The 16,409-nt window shown below is 47.2% G+C and overlaps 1 long non-coding RNA gene across 1 annotated transcript in view; it reads left to right on the top strand.

Moving 5' to 3' along the window:
* The window catches only part of LOC143683097 (uncharacterized), a 240,117-nt gene extending 225,470 nt beyond the window's left edge, over nucleotides 1–14,647 (top strand). Inside the window, exon 3 of the long non-coding RNA XR_013175409.1 lies at nucleotides 14,441–14,647. This is a non-coding gene — a long non-coding RNA (uncharacterized LOC143683097). The remainder of the gene's footprint in view (nucleotides 1–14,440) is intronic.
* The last annotated feature ends 1,762 nt before the right edge of the window (nucleotides 14,648–16,409 follow it).

Below are 16,409 nucleotides of genomic sequence, written 5' to 3'. Positions count from 1 at the left end.
TTGGCCTTGGGTGTGAGGTTCGGTTTTGGGCTAGAGAACATGGTAGGGTTGGGTCCAGGTTTAGTGTTTCGGTTAGGGATAGCGTTAGGCATAGTGTTGGTGTTAGAGTTACGTTAAGGGGTGCGATTTGCTGCAGGGTTGGTAAAAGTTGACAGTTGTGTTTATGGTTGGAGTTGGAGATGGGGTCAGATTTCAGGTGAGGGTTATTGTTTGGGTTAGGGGTAGGTTTAGGGTGAGGTTTATGCTTGGTGTTAGAGAAAGTTTGGCTTTATGATCACTTTTTGGGCTGCGTTGTGTTGTAGGTTCAGTGTACAGCTGAGGGCTGTGCTTACGGTTTGCCTTGGGTGTGAGGTTAGGTTTCAGGCTAGAGATCGTGGTAGGGTTGGGTCCATGTTTAGGGTTTGGGTGAGGGTTAGGGATAGACATAGTGTTGGTGTTAGGGTTACATTAAGGGGTGCGATTTACTGCTGGGTTGGTCCAAAGTCGAGGGTTGTGTTCAGCATTGGCCTTGGTGATGGGGTCATATTTCAGGCAAGAGTTGGTGTCCAGGTAAGGGCTACGGTTAGGGTGAGGGTTAGGTTTAGGGTTAGAGAAAGGGTTGGTTTTAGGGTCATTTTCAGGCTGCTTTACAGTTCATAGTCAGTGTACAGCTGAGGGCTGTGCTTACGGTTGGCCTTGGGTGTGGGGATAGGTTTCAGGCTAGATATCGTGGGTGGATTGGGTCAGGTTTAGGGTTTGGGTTAGGGTTAGGGTTAGGAATAGTGTTGGTGTTATAGTAACATAAACGGGTGCGATTTGCTGCATGGTTGGTCAAAAGTGCAGGGTTGTGTTTAGGGTTGGCGATGGGGATGGGGTCAGATTTCAGGCGGGGGTTGGTGTTTGGGTTAGGGCTATGGTTAGGGTGAAGGTCAGGGTTACAGTGAGAGAAAGGGTTGGGTTTAGGGTCACATTTCGGGCTGCGTTGGGGTGCAGGTTTGGTGTAAAGCTGAGTGCTGTGCTTATGGTTGGCCTTGGGTAGGGATTAGGTTTCAGGCTAGAGATCGTGGTAGGGTTGCTTCTAGGTTTGGGTTTGGGTTAGGGTTAAGGTTAGGCATAGTGTGGTTGTTAGGGTTTTGTTAAGGGGTGTGATTTGATGCACAGTTGGTCAAATTCGAGGGTTGTGTTTAGTGCTGTTTGGGGATGGGGTCAGAATTCAGGTGAGGGTTGGTGTTCGGGTTAGGGCTACAATTAGGGTGAGGGTTAAGGTTAGAGAAAGGGTTGGGTTTAGGGTCGCTTTTCGGGCTGCGTTGGGGAGGTGTGTTGGTGTACAACTGAAGACTGTGATTACAGCCGGCCTTGGGTGTGGGGTTAGGTTTTGGGCTAGAGATCGTGGTAGGGTTGGATCCAGGTTTATGGTTTCAGTTAGGTTTAGGTTTAGGCATAGTGTTGGTGTTAGGGTTATGTTAAGGGGAGTGATTTGCTGCAGGGTTGGTCAAATGATGAGGATTGTGTTTGGGGTGTGCTTTGGGGATGGAGTCAGATTTCAGGCGAGGGTTGGTGTTTGGGTTAGCACTAGGGCTAGGGTTTTGGGTATGGATAGGGTTAAGCATTGTGTTGTTGTTGAGGTTACATTAAGGGGTGCGATTTGCTGCAAGGTTGGTCAAAATCGAGAGTTGTGTTTAGGATTGGCATTGGGGATGGTGTCAGATTTCAGGCGAGGGTTGGTGTTTGGGTTAGGGCTAGGGTTAGGGTGAGGGTTAGGGTTAGGGCTAGAGAAAGGGTTGTGTTTAGGGTCAGTTTTTGGGCTGTGTTGGGCGTAGAGTTGGTGTCCAGATGAGGGCTGTGCTTCCATTGGCCTTGGTTATGTGGTTAGGTTTCAGGCTAGAGATTGTGGTAAGTTTGCATCCAGGTTTAGGGTTTCGGTTAGGGTTACGGTTAGGCATAGTGTTGGTGTTAGCATTACATTAAGGGGTGTGGTTTGCTGCAGGGTTTGTCAGAAGTCGAGGGTTGTGTGTAGGGTTGGCATTGAAGATGAGGTCAGATTAACTGTGAAGGTTGGTGTCGGGTTAGGGCTAGGGTTAGGGTGAGGAATAGGGTTAGGGCTAGAGAAAGGGTTGGGTTTAGTGTCAATTTTTGGGCTGCGATGGGGTGCAGGGTTTTTGAACAGCTGAGGGCTGTGCTTATGGCTGTCCTAGGGTGTGAGGTAAGGCTTCAGACTAGAGATCATGGTAGGGTTGGGTTCATTTTTAGGGTTTTGTTAAGGTTAGAGTTAGGCATAGTGTTGGTGTTAGGGTTACGTTAAGGGGAGCAATTTGCTGCAGGGTGTGTCAAAAGTCCAGGGTTGTGCTTAGGGTTGGTGTTGGGGATGGGGTCAGATTTCAGGCGAGGGTTGATGTTCGGGTTAGGTCTAGGGTTAGGGAGGGTTTCGGTGAGGTTTAGAGAAAGGGTTGGCTTTAGGGACACTTTTTGGGCTTCGTTATGGTGCAGTTCGGTGTACATCTGTGGGCTGTGCTTAAGGTTGGCCTTGGGTGTGGGCTTAGGTTTCTGCCAAGAGATTGTGGTAAGGTTTGGTCCAGGTTTAGGGTTCAGGTTAGGGTTAGGGTTAGGCATAGTGTTGGTTTCAGGGTTATGTTAAGGGGTGTGATTTGATGCAGGGTTGGTCAATAGTCCTGGGTTGGGTTTAAGGTGGCATTGGGGATGGGGTCAGATTTCAGGGGAGGGTTGGTGTTTGGTTTAGGGCTGGGTTAGTGTGAGAGTTAGGGTTTGGGTTACAGAAACGGTTGGGTTTAGGGTCACTTTTTGGGCTGTGTTGGGGTGCAGGGTCTGTGTACAGCTGAGGGCTGTGCTAACAGTGTTCCTTGAGTGTGGGTTAGGTTTCGGGCTAGATATCATGGTAGGGTTGGCTCCACGTTTAGGGTTTGGGTTAGGGTTAGGGTTAAGCATAGTGTTGGTGTTAAGGTTATGTTAAGGGGTGTGATTTCCGCAGGGTTGTTCCAAAGAGGAGGATTTTGTTTAGGTTGTTGTTGGGGATGCGATGAGATTTCAGGCAAGGGTTGGTGTTCGGGTTAGGGCTAGAGTTAGGGTGAGGGATAGGGTTAGGGTTAGAGGAAGGTTGGGCTTAGGGTCACTTTTTGGGCTGTGTTGGGGTGCAGGTTCAGTGTACAGCTGAGGGCTGTGCTTAAGTTTGGCCTTGGGTGTGGAGTTAGGTTTTGGACTAGATGTCATGGAAGAGTTGGGTTCAGGTTCATGGTTTCGGTTAGTGTTAGGGTTAGGCATAGTGGTGGTGTTAAGGTTACGTTAAGGGGTACGATTTGCTGCTTGGTTGGTCAAATGTCAAGTTCTGTGTTTAAGGTTGGCATTGGGGATGGGGTCAGATTTCAGGTGAGGGTTGGTGTTCAGGTTAGGTCTAGTGTTTGGGTAATGTTTAGGGTTAGGGTTAGAGAAAGGGTTGGGTTTAGGGTCACTTTTCAGGCTGCGTTGTGTTGCAGGGTCCGTGTACAGCTGAGGGTTGTGCTTACATTTGTCCTTTGGTGTGGGTTTAGGTTTCAGGCTATACATCGTGGTAGGCTTGGGTCCAGGTTTACGTTTTGGGTTAGGTTTAGGGTTAGGCATAGTATTATTGTTAGGGTTACGCTAAGGGGTGAGATTTGCTGCAGGGTTGGTCAATTGTCCAGGGTTGTGTTTAGGGTTGGTGTTGGGGATGAGTTCAGATTTCAGGCGAGGGTTTGTGTTTGGGTTAGTGGTAGGGCTAGGATGAGGGTTAGGGTTAGGGTTAGAGAAAGGGTTGGGTTTAGGTTCTCTTTTCGGGCAGCGTTGGGTTTCAGGTTCGGTTTACATCTGAGAGCTGTACTTACAGTTGGCCTCATGTGTTTTATTATGTTTTGGGCTAGATATTGTTTAGCATTTGGTCCAGGTTTAGGGTTTGGGTTAGGGTTAGGGTTATGCATAGTGATGGTGTTATTGTTACATTAAGGGGTGCGATTTGCTGCAGAGTTGGTCAAAACTTGAGGGTTGTATTTAGGGTTGGCATTGGGGATGGGGCCATATTTAAGGTGAGGGTTGGTGTTCAGGTTAGGGCTAGGGTTATGGTGAGGGTTAGGGTTAGGGTTAGAGAAAGGATTGGGTTTATGGACACTTTTCGGGCTGAGTTGGTGTGAAGGGTCATTGCACAGCTGAGGGCTGTGCTTACATTTGGCCTTGGGTGTGGGGTTAGGTTTCTGGCTAGAGATTGTGGTAGGGTTGTGTCCAGGTTTAGGGTTTGGATTAGGGTTTGGGTTAGGCATAGTATTGGTGTTAGGATTACGTTTAGGGGTGCAATTTGCTGCAAGGTTGTTCAAAGTCGAGGGTTGTGTTTAGGGTTGGCATAGGGGATGGGTTCAGATTTCAGGTGATGGTTGGTAGTCGGGTTAGGGCTAGGGTTATGGTGAGGGTTAGAGTTAGGGTTACAGAAAGGGTAGCCTTTAGGTTCACTTTTCGGCCTGCATTGTGTTGAAGGGTCGGTGTACAGCTGAGGGCTGGGCTTACGGTTGGCCTTGGGTGTGGGGTTAGGTTTCAGGCTAGAGATCATGGTAGGGTTGGGTCCAGGTTTAGGGTTTGGGTTAGGGTTAGGGTTGGCATAGCATTGATGGTAGGGTTAAGTTAAGTGGTGTGATTTGCTCTAGGGTTGGTCAAAGTTGAGGGTTGAGTTTAGGGTTGGCGTTGGGGATGGGGTCAGATTTCAGGCGAGGTTTGGATTTCAGCTTCTGGCTAGGGTTAGGGTAGGGTGAGAGTTAGGATTAGAGAAAGTGTTGTGTTTAGGGTCATTTTCAGGCTGCATTGGGGTGCAGGGTTGGTGTACAGCTGATGGCTGTGCTTATGGTTGGCCTTGGGTTTGGGGTTAGGTTTCGGGCTAGATATCGTGTTAGGTTTGGGTCCAGGTTTAGGGTTTTTGTTAGGCTCAGGCTTGGGGATTGTGTTGGTGTTAGGTTTACATTAAGGGAAGCGATTTGCTACAGGGTTGGTCAAAATTCGAGGGTTGTGTTTAGGTTTGGTGTAGGGGATGGGTTCAGATTTCAGGTGATGGTTGGCTTTCGGGCTAGGGCTAGGTTTATGGTGAGGTTTACGGTTAGGGTTAGAGAAAGGGTTGGGTTTAGGTTCACTTTTCAGGCTGCGTTGGAGTGCAGGGTCATTGTACAGCTGAAGGCTGGGCTTATGTTTGGTCTTGGGTGTGGGGTTAGGTTTTGGGCTAGATATCCTGTTAGGGTTGGGTCCATTTTAAGGTTTGTGTAATGGTTAGAGTTAGGCATAGTTTTGGTGTTAGGGTTACATTAAGGGGGGTGATTTGCTGCATGGTTGGTAAAAATTCGAGGGTTTTGTTTGGGGTTTGCGTTGGGGATGGGGTCAGATTTCAGGCGAGGGTTGGTGTTCAGGTTAGGGCTAGGGTTAGGGTGAAGGTGACGGATAGGGTTAGAGAGAGGGTTGGGTTTAGGGTCATTTTCGAACTGTGTTCTGGTGCAGGGTCGGTGTACAGCTGAGAACTCTGCTTACATTTGGGTTTGGGTGTGGAGTTAGGTTTCGGACTAGATATCATTGAATCGTTGTGTCCACGTTTAGAGTTTGGATTAGGGTTAGAGTTAGGCATAGTGTTGATGTTAGGGTTACGTTAAGGGGTGCAGTTTGTTGCAGGGTTGGTCAAAAGTCGAAGATTATGTTTCGGGTTGGCTTTAGGGATGGGGTCAGATTTCAGGCGAGGGTTGGTGTTCGGGTTAGGGCTAGGTTTATGGTGATGGTTTGGTTAGTGTTAGAGAAAGGATTGGGTTTAGCATCAAATTTTGGTCTGTTTTGTGGTGCAGAGTTGGTGTACATCTGTGGGTTATGTTAAGATTGGCCTTGTGTGTGGGTTTAGGTTTTGGGCTAGATATCGTGGTAGGGTTGGATCCAGGTTTAGGGTTTGGTTTAGGGTTGGGGTTAGGTATAGTGTTGGTGTTAGGGTTACATTAAGGTGTGCGATTTGCTGCAGGGTTGGTCAAAAGTCGAGGGTTGTGTTTAGGCTTGGCATTGGGGATGGGGTTAGAATTCAGACGATGGTTGGTGTTCGGGTTAGGGCTTGGGGTTGGGTGAGGGATAGGGTTAGGGTTTGAGAAAGGGTTGGATTTAGGGTCACTTTTGGGGCAGGGTTAGGTGCATGGTTGGTGTACATTTGAGAACTGTGCTTACGGTTCACCTTGGATTGTGGTTAGGTTTCAGGCTAGAGATCATGGTAGGGTTGGGTCCAGGTTTAGGGTTTGGGTTAGGGTTAGGTTTAGGCATAGTGTTGGTGTTTGTGTTTGTGTTATGTTAGGGGTGTGATTTGCTGCAGGGTTGGTCAAAAGTCGAGCGTTGTGTTTAGGGGTTGGCGTTGGGGATGGGGTCAGATTTCAGGCAGAGGTTGGAGTTCAGTTTAAGGCTAGGGTTGGGGTGAAGTTTAGGGTAAGTGTTTGAGAAATGGTTGGGTTTAGGGTCACTTTTCATGCTGCATTGTGGTGCAGGGTCAGTGTACAACGAGGGCTGTGCTTACAGTTGGCTTTCGGTTTGGGGTTAGGTTTCTTACTTGATATCCTGGTAGGGTTGGTTCCTGGTTTAGGTTTGCGTGAGAGTTAGGGATTGGCATAGTGTTGGTGTTAGGGTTATGTTAAGAGGTGCAATTTGCTGCAGGGTTGGTCAATAGTAGAGGCTTGTGTTTAGGGTTGGCATTGGGAATTGGGTCAGATTATAGGTGAGGGTTAGTGTTCGGGTTAGTGCTAGGGTTAGGGTGAGGGGTAGGGTTAAGGTTAGAGAAAGGGTTGGGTTTGGGGTCACTTTTCAGGCTGGGTTGCAGTGCAGCGTTAGTGTACAGCTGATGGCTGTGCTTATGGTTGGTCTTGGGTGTGAGGTTAGGTTTCAGGCTAGAGATCATGGTAGTGTTGAGTCCAGGTTTAGGGTTTGGGTTAGGGATAAGTTTCGGCATAGTTTTGGTGTTATGGTTACATTAAGGGGTGCAATTTGCTGCAGTGTTGTTCAAAAATAGAGTGTTGTGTTTATGGTTGGCGTTGGGGATGGGGTCAGATTTCAGCCTAGGGTTGGTGTTCAGGTTAGGTCTAGGGTTAAGGTGAGGGTTAGAGTTAGGGTTAGAGAAAGTTTTTTTTTAGGGTCACTTTTCAGGCTGCGTTGTGGTGCAGAATCGGTGTACAGCTGAGGGCTGTGCTTATGTTTGGCCTTGGGTGTGGATTAGGTTTCAGGCTAGTTATCATGGATGGGTTTGGTCCAGGTTTAGGGTTTGGGATAGGGTTAGGGTTAGGCATAGTTTTGATGTTAGGGTTACGTTAAGGGGTGCGATTTGCTGCAGGGTTAGTCAAAAGTCGAGTGTTGTGTTTAGGGTTGGTGTGGGGGATGGGGTCAGATTTCAGGCAAGGGTTGGTGTTCGGGTTAGTGCTAGGGTTAGGGTGAGGGTTAAGGTTAGGGTTCAGAAAGGGTTGGGTTCAGGGTCACTTTTTAGGCAGTGTTAGCGTTCAGGTTCATTGTACAGCTGAGGCCTGTGCTTACAGTTGGCCTCGGGTGTTTTGTTAGGTTTTGGGCTTGATATTGTTGTAGAGTTCGGTCCAGGTTTAGAGTTTGGGTTAAGGTTAAGTTTAGGCATAGTGTTGGTGTTATGGTTACGTTAAGGGGTGCGATTAGCTTCAGGGTTGGTCAAACTCGAAGGTTGCTTTTATGGTTGGTGTTTTGGATGTGGTCAGATTTCAGGCGAGGTTTAGTGTTCGTGTTAGTGCTAGGTTTAGGGTGAGGGATAGGGTTAGGGTTAAAGAAAGGGTTCTGTTTTTGGTCACTTTTCAGGCTGCATTGGAGTACGGGTTCATTGTACAGCTGAGGGCTGTGCTAACGGTTGGTCTTGGGTGTGGGGTTAGGTTTTGGTCTAGAGATCATGGAAGGGTTGGGTCCAGATTTTATTGTTTGGTTTAGCATTAATTTTATGCATAGTGTTGGTGTTAGGGTTACGTTAAGGGGTGCAATTTGCTGCAGGGATGGTCAAAAGTCGAGGGTTGTGTTTATAGATGGCATTGGGGAAGGGGTCAGATTTCAGGCAAAGGTTGCTGTTCGGGTTAAGGCTAGGATTGGAATGAGGTTTAGGGTTAGGGTTAGAGAAAGGGTTGGGTTAGGTTCACTTTTTGGGCTGCGTTGGGTTGCGGGTTTGGTGTACCCTGAGGGCTGTGCATTCGGTTGACCTTGGGTGTGGAGTTAGGTTTTGGGCTAGAGACCGTGGTTTTGTTGGGTCCAGGTTTAGGGTTTGGCTTAGGGTTAGGGTTAGGCATAATGTTGGTGTTAGGGTTGCATTAAGGGGTGCGATTTGTTGCAGGGTTGGTCAAAAGTCGAGGGTTGTGTGTAGGGTTGGTGGTGGGGATTGGGTCAGATTTCAGGTGAGGGTTGGCTTTCGGGTTGGGGCTAGGGTTACGGTGAAGGTTAGGGTTAGAGAATGGGTTTGGTTTAAGGTCAATCTTTGAGCTGCGTTTGGGTGCGGAGTCAGTGTACAGCTGAGGGTTGTGCTTCCGGTTGGCCTTGGGTGTGGGTTTAGGTTTTGGGCAAGAGATCATGGTAGCGTTGGGTCCAGGTTTAGGGTTTGATTTAGGGTTAGGATTTGGCACAGTGTTGTTGTTAGGGTTACATTAAGGGGCGCGATTTGATGCAGGGTTGGTCAAATGTCGAGGGTTGTGTTTAGGGTTGGCATTGGGGATGGGTTCAGATTTCAGGCGAGGCTTGGTGTTCAGGTTAGGGCTAGGGTTAGGTTGAGGGTTAGGGTAGTGTTAGTGAAACGGTTGGGTTTAGGGTCACATTCTGTGCTGTGTTGGGGTGTAGGATCACTGTAAAGCTGAGTTCTCTACTTACGGTTGGCCTTGGTGTGAGGTTAGGTTTCAGTCTAGACACCGTGGTAGGGTTGGGTCAAGGTTTCGGGTTTGGGTTAGGGTTAGGGTTAGGCATAGTGTTGGTGCTAAGGTTACGTCAAAGGGTGCAATTTGTTGCAGGATTGGTCAAAAGTCGAGGGTTGTGTTTCGGGTCAGCGTTGGGGCTTGGGTCATATTTCAGGCAAGGGTTGGTGTTCGGGTTAGGGCTAGGGTTAGGGTGAGTGTTAGGGATAGCATTAGAGAAAGGGTTGGGTTTAGGGTAACTTTTCATGCTGCATTGTGTTGCAGGGTCGGTGTACAACTGAGGGCTGTGCTTACAGTTGGCCTTGGATGTGGAGTTAGGTTTTGGGCTACAGATCAAGATAGGGTTAGGTCCAGGTTAAGTGTTTTGGTTAGGGTTAGATTTAGGAATAGTGTTGGTGTTAGGGTTACGTTAAGGGGTGTGATTTGCTGCAGGGTTGGTCAAAAGTCAAAGGTTGTGTTAATGGTTGGCTTTGGGGATGCTTTCAGATTTCAGGCGAAGGTTGGTTTTCAGGTTAGGGCTAGGGTTAGGGTGAGGGTTAGGGTGAGGTTCATGGGAAAGCGTTGGGTTTACGGTCACTTTTCAGGTTGCCTTGAGGTGCAGGGTCGGTGCACCCCTGAGGGCTGTCCTTATGGTGTGCCTTGGGTGTGGGGTTAGGTTTCTGGCTAGATATTGCAGTAGGTTTGGGTCCAGGTTTCGGGTTTGGGTTAGGGTTATGGTTAGGCATAGTGTTGGTATTAGCGTTGTGTTAAGGGGTGCGATTTTCGCAGGGTTGGTCAAAAGACGAGGGTTGTGTTTAAGGTTGGTGTTTGGGATGGGGTCAGATTTCAGGCGATGGTTGGTGTTCAGGTTAGGGCTGGGGTTAGGGTGAGGGTTAGGGTTAGAGAAAGGGTTGTGTTTAGGGTCACTTTACGGGCTGCATTGGCTTCAGGGTCGGTGTACATTGAGGGCTCTGCTTATGCTTGGCCTGGGGTGTGGGGTTAAGTTTCGGCTAGAGATCATGTTAGTGTTTTGTCCAGGTTTAGGGTTTGTGTTAGGGTTAGGGTTAGGTACAGTGTTTGAGTCAGGTTTATGTTAAAGGGTACGATTTGCTGCAGGGTTGGTCATAAGCCGAGGGTTGTGTTTAGGGTTGGTCTTGGGGATGGGGTCAGATTTCAGGCAAGGGTTGGTGCTCAGGTTAGGGCTAGGGTTAGGTTGAGGGTTAGTCTTAAGGTTTCAGAAATGGTTGGGTTAGGGTCACTTTTCAGGCTGCGTTGGGGTGCAGTGTAGGTGTAGAGCTGAGGGCTGTGCTTACGGTTGGCCTTGGGTGTGGGGTTATTTTTCGGGCTAGATATCATGGTAGGGTTGAGTCCAGGTTTAGGGTTTGGGTTAGGATTAGGGTAAGGCATAGTATTGGTGTTAGGGTTACGTTAAGGGGTGCGATTTGCTGCAGAGTCGGTCAAAAGTCGAAGGTTTGTTTATAGTTGGCATTGGGAATGGGGTCAGATTTCAGAATAGCATTGGTGTTCAGGTTAGGACTAGGGTTAGGGTGTGGGTTAGGGTTAGGGTTAGATAAATAGTTGGGTTTAGGGTCACTTTTTGGGCTGCATTGTAGTGCAGGGTCGGTGTACCCCTGAGGGCGTGCTTACGGTTGTCCTTGGGTGTGGGGTTAGGTTTCAGGCTAGAGATCCTGGTAGGGCTGGATCCAGGTTTAATTTTGGATTAGGGTTAGGGTTAGGCATAGTGTTGGTGTTAGGATTACGTTAAGGGGTGCGATTTACTGCAGGGTTTGTCAAAAGTGGAGGGTTGTGTTTAGGTTTGGCGTTCGGGATGGGGTCAGATTTCAGGTGAGGGTTGGTGTTCGGGTTAGGGCTAGGGTTAGGGTGAAGGTTAAGGTTATGGTTAGAGAAAGGGTTGGGTTTAGAGTCAATTTTAGGGCTGCATTGGTGTGCAGGGTCTGTGTATAGCTGAGGGTTGTGCTTACGGTTGGCCTTGGGTGTGGGTTTAGGTTTCGGCTAGAGATATTTCTAGGGTTGGGCCCAGGGTATGATTGGGGTTAGGGTTAGGTTTAGACATATTGTTGCTGTTAGGGTTACATTAAGGGGTGCGATTTGTTGCAGGGTTGGTCAAAAGCCGAGGGTTGTGTTTAGAATTGGCGTTGGGGTTGAGTCAGATTTTTTTTTTTTTTTTTTTTTTTAAAGGAAAGACAGAGAGAAGGAAGGAAGGATAGAAGGAAGGAAGGAAGGAAGAAAGGGAAACATCTTTAAACATTTTCTTGTTTTATTGTAATTTGTTTCTTTTGTTTTTGTTACATGGGCTGGGGCCGGGAATCGAACCGAGGTCCTCCGGCATAGCAGGCAAGCACTTTGCCCGCTGAGCCACCGCGGCCCGCCCGGTTGAGTCAGATTTTAGGCGAGGGTTGGTGTTTGGGTTAGGGCTAATTTATGGTTAGGTTAGGGTTAGGGTTAGAGAAAGGGTTGTGTTTAGGGTCATTTTTTGGGCTGCATTGGGGTGCATGGTCGGTATACAGCTGAGGGCTGTGCTTGCAGTTGGCCTTGGGTGTGGGGCTAGATTTCAACCTAGAGATCTTGGTAGGGTTGAATCCAGGTTTAGGTTTTGGGTTAGGGTATGGTTTAGGCATAATGTTGGTGTTAGGGTTGCATTAAGGGGTGCAATTTCCTGCAGGGTTTGTCAAAAGCCGAGGGTTGTGTTCAAGTTTGGCATTGGGGATGGGGTCAGATTTCAGGTGAGGGTTGGTGTTCATGTTAGGGCATGGGTTAGGGAGAGGGTTAGGCTTAGGGTTCGAGAAAGGGTTGGGATTAGCGTCACTTTTAGGGCTGCGTTGGGGTGCAGGGTAGGTGTACAGCTGAGGGCTGTGCTTACGGTTGGCCTTGGGTGTGGGGTTATTTTTCGGGCTAGATCTCGTGGTACAGTTGGGTCCAGGTTTAGGGTTTGGGTTAGGATTAGGGTTAGGCATAGTGTTGGTGTTAGGGTTACGTCAAGGGGTGCAAAGTGCTGCAGAGTTGGTCAAAAGTCAAAGGTTTTATTTATGATTGGCGTTGGGCATGGGGTCAGATTTCAGGCGAGGGTTGGTGTTCGGGTTAGGACTAGGGTTAGGGTGAGGTGTAGAGTTAGGTTTAGAGAAAGCGTTGGGTTTACAGTCACTTTTCAGGCTGCGTTGTGGTACAGGGTTGTGCACCCTTGAGGGCTGTGCTTATGGTGTGCCTTGGGTGTGGGGTTAGGTTTCTGGCTAGATATTGCAGTAGGGTTGGGTCCTGGTTTAGAGTTTAGGTTAGGGTTATGGTTAGGCATAGTGTTGGTGTTAGGGTTACATTAAAGTGTGAGATTTGCTGCAGGTTTGGTCAAAAGTCGAGGGTTGTGTTTAGGGTTGGCGTTGGGGATGGAGTGAGATTTCAGGTGAGGTTTGGTGTCGGGTTAGGGCTAGGGTTAGGTTGAGGGTTAGGGTTAGGGTTACAGAAAGGGTTGGGTTTTGGTCACATTCTGTGCTGCATTGGGGTGAAGGGTCTCTGTACAGCTGAGTTCTCTACTTACGGTTGGCCTTGGTGTGAGGTTAGTTTTCGGGCTAGACACCGTGGTAGTGTTGGGTCAAGGTTTAGGGTTTGGGTTAGGATTAGGGTTAGGCATAGTGTTCTGGTTAGGGTTACGTCAAAGGGTGCAATTTGTTGCAGGCTTGGTCAAAAGTCGAGGGTTGTGTTTCAGGTCAGCGTTGGGGCTGGGGTCATATTTCAGGCGAGGGTTGGGTTCAGGTTAGGACTAGGGTTAGGGTTAGGGTGAGTGTTAGAGATAGGGTTAGAGAAAAGGTTGGGTTTAGGGTATTTTTTGGCTGCATTGGCGTTCAGGGTCGGTGTACAGCTGAGGGCTGTGCTTATGGTTGGCCTTGGGTGTGGGGTTAGGTTTTGGGCTAGAGATCGTGGTAGGGTTGGGCCCAGATTTAGGGTTTGGGTTAGGGTTAGTGTTAGGCATAGTGTTGTAGTTAGGGTTAATTTAAGGGGTGCTATTTGCTACAGTGTTGGTCAAAAATTGAGGGTTGTGTTTAGGGTTTGCGTTGGGGGTGGGGTCAGATTTCAGGTGATTGTTGGTGTTCGGGTTAGGGCTAGGGTTAGGGTTAGAGTTAGAGAAAGGGTTGCGTTTAGGGTCACTTTTTGGGCTGTGTTGGGCTGCAGAGTCGGTGTACAGCTGAGGGCTGTACTTACCATTGTCCTTGGGTATGGGCCTAGGTTTTGGGCTAGATATCGTGGTAAGCTTGAATCCAGGTGTTAGGCTTACGTTAAGGGTTGTGATTTGCTGCAGGGTTGGTCAAAACTCGAGGGTTCTGTTTAGGGTTGGTGTTGGGGAAGGGGTCAGATTTCAGGCGAGGGTTGGTGTTCGGGTTAGGGCTAGGGTTACTGTGAAGGTTAGGGTTAGGGTTAGAGAAAGTGTTGGGTTAGGGTCCCTTTTTGGCTGCCAATTTGAGAGGCATTCTATAAAGCACCCATACTACTCTTCAAATCTGTCAAAGCTGTGTAAATCAAGAGAAGATAAGTCAGAGTCTAAGAAGCCATGGCAGCTAAATGCAAGGGAGAATCCCGGATTTGACCTTGGAATTGGAAAAAGGTATCTCTTCATATCCTTTTGAAAACTTGTTGAAATCCAAATAACAGCTGTGGCTTAGTTAGTTAATAGTTTTGTACTATTTTAATCCCTTCATTTGACAGGTGTAGTATGATTCTGTTAAGATGCTAGCATTAGGGGAAGCTGGGAGGAGGATATAAGAATTTTCCATATTATCTGTGCAACTGTTCTGTAAACCTAAAATTATTGCCATATTAAAAAAAAGTTTATATGCCCTGCAGCTGTTTCTAGACACTAAATTTTTGTACTTTAAAAAATGTTATTCTCTAAATCTTCTAGAGTGCATATGCATTATTTTTGTAATTAGATAAGCCTTTCACAACATGAGCAGAAGTTAATTGGGACCCTCTCTTCTTCCACTACTCAGAGAGTTGTGTGGGTGTCCCTAAGCATCTCCAGGAAAATTGCATAATGCAAGTCAATTTGGTCATTTTCTGAATTGAACAACTGACTGCAGATGTCAGAGCCTTTCCCTGGTATATACAATTACAGACCTATGAGACAATATCTCAGTTGCTCTCTAGTGATGAAAAGTGGGGTTACAGTGCTATATTCCTTTACTATGTAGAAGAACCAGACTGAGGTAGGAGATGATGAGGCTGGCATGCAGAGGAAAAGATGAGGAAAGCAAATATATATTCCACTCATATTTTGCAACTCAATTGTACGAGCCAGCCCCAAAACTTCCATTTTGGCCTAAAATTATTGGAGTTGGGTTTCTGTCCCCCAAAACTTATTCAAGCCTATGGGATTCAAACTCCCAAAGGCACATTTTTCTGGTCTTAAACAGGGGCAATTCTAAAGTAGAATTGGGTTAAGTTATCAAATAAATGATGAGTTGAATTAAACCAAAATAAATTGGACTAGATTAGATTGAATTGAAAAATTAAGTATGAGTTCAATAAGAGAAATTATCATTTAATTTTTTTTCCAACAGCAATACGGTGTAGATCAATCTTTGTATTACCATGAAAGCCTTGGCTGCTACATTATCCCCAGTGACCTCCATGGTGCTTGGCACGTTGTTGGAACTCAATGGTGAGAAAACAAATGAACATATATACCCTTCTCAAGCCATCACTTGCTAGAAACATATATTGCGCCCAATTGTATGGGATGTAAGAATTATGCATCCTTCAGCTTAATAAACTATGACTGGAGGAAATATAATGCCTGAGAACTTGTTCTGTAACTTTACTGTTACTGCCTATCAGATGTATATGTGAAGTAATTGTAGTATGATCCCTGCAACCCCCTTCCTATCAAAGGGAATTTTAAAGTCCCAAATGACTCTATTAATGAAAACTAGTGGATATTCAACTTTTTAAAATTGGTGAGATCTCAGTGCTGCAGATTTCAGCCATTAGACAAAAACAGAAATGCTCTGGACTCATTCATTGGCCTCACAGAGAAATCATGTGAGAGGGAGAATGAGAAAAGCAAAGAGAATGAATGAATAGGCACAGAAGGGCAATTAAATGCACATGAGAGGGGATGCAAGGATAGTTCAGTGGTAAAATTCTTACCTGCCATGCAGGAGACTGGGGTTCAATTCTCAGCCATATACTTCCCCACACCCAAAATGCTTTCAGCAAATGGTGCTGAAATAACAGGATAGTCACATGGAAGAAGAATGAAATGTGACCCCCACCATACAGCATGCAAAAAAAGAATACACATGAGACTTGACATCTTTTCTTAGACCTCAGGATAATATTTTAGGAAAGATCCTTTCTGAAAAGTGGAGAACCCCCTATCAGTACCCCTTAGCCTCTGTGTTTTATTCCTTTAATCTAGGCTCCACACAATTCCCTCTACCACCTTGAGTAATGCTCATTGGTCACCAACTCTGATCCAAACATCATTTTAGGCAAATCCCCCAACAAGACTAAGAACTTGACCTTATCATTGCCACATATCAGATGTGAAAACCAGGGAAGTGAAAGACTGAGCTTGTCTATGCTCAGACCAAAGGGGTGCAGTTGGGATTTGAATGCAGGAACTATGATATACTGACTCTCAGTGATAAATTTAACAAACTCTATAGCAATTGACTCTTCACTTTTCAATATTCCCCATAAAACTAGAAGCTCCTATAGGACACAGACCATGTTAATTGATTGCATGCTTTCCAACATCTCAATCTGCTATTTAGCATGTATTCAGTGAGTGGTTGAGAGCTAGAGCTACTTAGCTGTACACAGTATTTACTGAGAATAGAACTCAGAGATGCAAAAATATTGACTGTTTGCCTCCGAATCTTCAGGTCCCAGAACTGCATCTGCAAATTATGTGATAAATTCCCAAAACAGAGTAAATGGAGAGGTTTACTAAGTCTTTGTGTCCTTGATCATTCTGGCACATCAGTTAACATGTAAAACCTCAAGTGAAAGGCACAGATGGGCATGTACCTGCCTGATTGGGCCATATGTGACTAACCAAGCGAACATCAAAAGCCAATTCCTCATCAAGTTAAAAAAAAATTAGTAGTTTGCAGTGGAGAGGGTCAAGATGGCAGCTTAGTAAGGTACTCACATCTTAGTTCCTCCTCCAGAGCAACTACTAGGTGACCAAAGGCAGTGCAGAACAGCTCCCGGGACCACGGCAGGGACTGGACACACAGCATACCCCAGTCTGGACTGGCTGGACCAACTGTGAGACTCCACTGTGGTGAGCTCCCTGAGCAGCGCGTACTTCCCTGGGCTGTGGTGGCTGGTGGCCAGCGCCCCTCCCTCCCTCCTTCCCGGACTGTCTGAGAGTCTCTGAGAGGCAAGTTCCCCAAGCCGTGGCGGCTGGTGGTTGGCACCCTTCTCTCGTGGGCGGCTTCCTGGACCAGCTACGAGTCTTGGATCAGTGAGTTCCCCAAGCCGTGGCAGCTGGTGACTGGCGCCCCTCCCCCGCAGGTG

Source organism: Tamandua tetradactyla, chromosome 1 (genome assembly GCF_023851605.1).
Source record: "Tamandua tetradactyla isolate mTamTet1 chromosome 1, mTamTet1.pri, whole genome shotgun sequence".
In the NCBI taxonomy this organism is placed as follows: Eukaryota; Metazoa; Chordata; class Mammalia; order Pilosa; family Myrmecophagidae; genus Tamandua; species Tamandua tetradactyla.
Note: the sequence above shows the minus strand (reverse complement) of the source record. Positions and strands in the feature narration are given on the sequence as shown.